At 36.9% G+C, this 4,586-nt stretch overlaps 1 long non-coding RNA gene across 1 annotated transcript; it reads right to left on the bottom strand.

Moving 5' to 3' along the window:
• Positions 1 to 1,513: 1,513 nt before the first annotated feature.
• On the bottom strand, positions 1,514 to 3,496 carry LOC132616212 (uncharacterized). The gene is made up of 3 exons (XR_009573047.1): positions 3,221 to 3,496; positions 2,448 to 2,496; positions 1,514 to 1,775 (listed from the first exon to the last, which is right to left on the bottom strand). It is a non-coding gene; the product is annotated as an uncharacterized LOC132616212 (long non-coding RNA).
• Positions 3,497 to 4,586: the final 1,090 nt, after the last annotated feature.

Genomic DNA, 4,586 nt, shown 5'->3' with positions numbered 1-4,586 from the left:
AACAATTCCTATGGTTTTCACATTACATCCTATTCGTAATCCATCCCATAACGTAACACTTCTTAACCTTATTCACGATTCTTACTATGGTTTAATTACACTTTGTGCAGTAGGCATACTTAACTCTTTACCCTTTCTGGTCAATCTTAACCTCAATACCTCACAAGCTATCTTATCAATACATTCATATTTGTCGCAATTCTTCTCCCTCTGTACTCTTGTCTCAATTATACTGTTATTTCTTCTAACTATAAACTCGCCGTAATTTATCCCTGCTTGTCAATTCAGTGATACATCAATATAACACCCTATAAAGATTTGCCAGCCTTTTCTAAATCATCTCTTAGTATCTCAAGCCCTTCCAAATTATCCCAGCATTTCCTTTTTACCATATTGATATCGACCTCATAATTACTATTACCATCAATTCAACGGTTAGCTTATTTCTCGAAGTCAGTCGTACTCGCAACTTAGTCAAATCTTATCATCACTATTGACACGACCTCTTAAGAATATTACGAACTTATATCTCATTCTCTTTTTATTTCTAGGAAAATTTTGGTAGAGTTTCCTCTGTATTTCTTACTATCTCAAAACCTGCACGCAGGAAATACCAACAATGCCTCACAGATTATCTCATATCATAGCCACACAGGGCTCCTCATATCAATAACAATATGAAAATGATGAACTTACCTCGTATGTCCAACTCGAACTGCACTTGTTATACTTTCTTGTTTACTTCCCCTTTCAACCTTTAACTGCAGGTCTCAATCATACCTGCAACGTTCATACCATATCTAACATACCCTACTTACTGTTACTTATCTTTTTACAGTTTCCTTCTGTTCACACCTTGAAACTGAACTTATCATCAATGTATATACATACAATCCATTTTCTTACTATGTTTACAATTACTAACCTTGATGATGACCGATCGCCATTCTATATATACAAATTCTCATAACGTAACCTCAATGAAATATCTTACCTCTGTAACTCCCAGTAGCATTATTTATCTTCTCTTGTCGACACCACTCTCCTGCTAAAATCAAAGGTTAGTATATAAAGGATATCATTTCCTATCTGTTGGCTCTATCGCACGATCTAGAGTAAGAAGGAAAGATAACATCCTAAATGTCTTGTAGCTTCCTGTTTATAGATGTGGTGAACAACACACCGATAAACAAGACTCTACTAGACACGGTCTAAAGGCATTCCGAGGATGAACTGCTCTGATACCACTTCTGTCACGACCCAACCCCGTGGGCCATGACTAGTGTCCGACCTGGACACTCATATGCGTACCTGTTGGATATAGTCAAACTGAATCTAAGAACAATATAGAAACTTGCAAAAGAACTCCAAGGTTCATAACGTCGTCACGTATATATATATTCAGATACACTGTCACCTGAGGAGTCACAACTAACTAAATCATAAAATGATACGCAAGTCGACAAGGCTGCCACTACATATCAATATCATATGCAAGCCGACAAGGCTGCTACCACAGACGAACATCATATCATAGCACATCGTATAGACACAGCTTAACAGAACTTATACACAACCCATACATATGTCTACAGACCTCTAAGAGTACTAGCAGCGTAATATGACGGGACAAGGCCCCGTCGTACCCCTGGACAACCATGTATAAATATATCAGAAGATCTGTACCAAAAGTCTAGGCTCCGGAACAACGGAGCTCTCCAAGACAGCTGACTGGAAATCCTAAGCTGGGGGATCACCGAATCGAGCGTCTGTACCTGCGGGCATGAAACGCAGCCCCCCGAAGAAAGGGGGTCAGTACGGAATATGTACTGAGTATATAAAGCATAAGAACATCAAGTACAGATGAATCATGAAAACCAGCCTCAATAATAGAATGTATCTGTGGCTAACATCTGAGAATATCTGCATAACTCTATATGACAGAAACTGACTCTACGGCGTATGATAGGCATAGATTATAATATAACTGATAGCGCTGTGGAACGTACAACCCGATCCATATATAATGTAATATGTTAGTGTCGAGGAACGTACGACCCGATCCATATATATAATATAATATGTTAGTGTCGAGGAACGTACGGCCCGATCCATATATAATATAATATGTTAGTGCCGAGGAACGTACGGCCCGATCCATAAATATAATATGTTAGTGCCGAGGAACGTACGGCCCGATCCATATATATAATATAATATATACAAATGCATGTAAAACTCGGAAAAGGATACTCTGAGCCCCTCTGGTGACATAAGAAGCTAATATGAAAAGTCTCTGGGAGTTATGGACAGAAAACATAGGAGGCCAACGATACAAATATCTCTACACTCTCTAAGAATAGAGTCTTTGGAACTTGCTTGCTCGCTGTGTTCGTTCATATGATAAGGATCATGCCAAAAAGAAAGAAAGGGATAACTTTACATACCTCGTCGCTTACTTACTCATCCCATGTCTCATTTCTTGAACCTGCAAGTCTATATCCCCAAGCGATATGCTCAAATCAGTCCGTAGGAATTAGCTTTAAACTCAATCTTAACAAATTATTTAATGAATCCCCTGTATAATTCGTTCTAACCAAACTTCATATCATGTCTAAATCACAAACAAGGACTTCAACAACGTCATCACATAAATTCCATGGAAACGGAAAATAACTTACTTCATAACTCTATAGAATTCGGCCCACGTCTAACTAATCTCATATAATCTACAAATAATACCAAATATGCCAATAATTAAATTAGGATACTCTTTCAAATCAATCCTTAATTACTTAGAAATCCAACGATATTCGGGCAACATCTTCCCTAAAAACATAATAATCCTCGTGATTCCAACTTAGCCAAAATATCAATCATTATACCAACAACAACAATACCAATAATTTCATATCAAACTAAAATTAAATCCATTCTTAAATTACTTCCAAAACAGCCCAATATACATTCGTATACCAATGCTTGTATACACTTCTTTATTTTCGTATATACATAGTATAACAACAAACACAACAACAACAATTACAGCCAATCCCACGATATTCCAGCACACCAAACAATTTATAACAACCACCAAACAGCCCACATGATAACAATAACAATTTATCCGATTTCCGATATAGTTTTCGTAATTTTTTTATCTAGCAACGTAGATACGACTCGGATAACTCAAATATATCTAGGAGAGAGGATTTCTTACCTTATGTGCCAAGATTTAATCTTCTTCCACCTTAGTCTTGAACCACTGTACCTAGTCCGTTCTATCATGAGCTTACTACAACCAAGAGACTACGATAACTTAATTGAAATAGGATGTGAGGCTGCTGCATTTGCTTCCATCAAATGAATTGTTTCCCACGGTTAAATCAAATGGTTGCTGAACTTCAAAGCAAAAATGAACTTCATAAATGAACTTCAAAGAAAAACACGTTGTTGTACCTTTATTTTGCTTCCAAAATAAATCCCAAAAGTTACTAAATCAATTCCAAGTGAGAAATGAACAAGCTGGAATACGTGGTCTGCTTGAATCACTAAAGAAATACGTGGACTCATTCGATCAATTAGTCACCATTGATATTTTATCTAGGTGTCACACACAGGTCACTTAATGCACATTAGTCACTTACTAGCTTCATATAAAGATGTCACGTGGATTGTTATTTGTTACCTACAACTAATTCCACATGGCAGACCACTAGAATAATTATCCACAATTGCTTAATTAATTCATTAATCTCCCACCAAAATCCAACATTGCTCCAATTATTTACATAATTAATTTCTTGATCTCAATTCACTTAAAATAGTAATCATTTTTAACACACTCCATACACTCATTATCATGCTCATGTAATATAGCACTAGTCCATAGCCTCATTTGCCACACATAAAATATTATTTTCGATCATCGTCGTCACACTTTTTCGTCTTAATTAATTTTGGGACTTCATTCCTTGTATACACTGAGTTCTTAATTTTCATCCTTGAATATGATCGAATTTTCTGGGCTCGGGTAAATTTCCTCCTGTTGAACAATTAAATTTTCTAGTCCAAAAATACGGGATATAACACTAATGCTCCGGCAGTGTTCATGAATTTGATGAATAATGTATTCAGGCCTCTCTTTGATCTATTTGTGATAGTATTTATTGATGATATTTTGGTGTATTCTCGCACAGAATCAGAACACGCAGATCTTTTGCGTATTGTCCTTGGAATTCTTCAAACCCGAGAATTGTATGCAAAATTTTCAAAGTGCGAGTTTTCGCTGAATTCTGTGACATTTCTGGGCCATATTATTTCAGATGATGGCATTTGAGTCGACACTCAGAAAATTGAAGCTGTGAAGACTTGGCCAAGGCCTACGACGCCTATAGAAGTCCGTAGTTTTCTGGGATTGGCAGGTTATTATAGAAGGTTCGTGGAGGGATTTTCCTCCATTTCAGCCCCATTGACGAAGCTAACCCAGAAGTCAGTTAAATTTCAATGGAATGATGCGTGTGAGAGTAGTTTCCAAGAGTTGAAGGACAGATTAACCTCAGCTCCAGTCTTGACACTCCTAGAAG

Source organism: Lycium barbarum, chromosome 10, assembly GCF_019175385.1.
Source record: "Lycium barbarum isolate Lr01 chromosome 10, ASM1917538v2, whole genome shotgun sequence".
Lineage (NCBI taxonomy): Eukaryota > Viridiplantae > Streptophyta > Magnoliopsida > Solanales > Solanaceae > Lycium > Lycium barbarum.
Note: the sequence above shows the minus strand (reverse complement) of the source record. Positions and strands in the feature narration are given on the sequence as shown.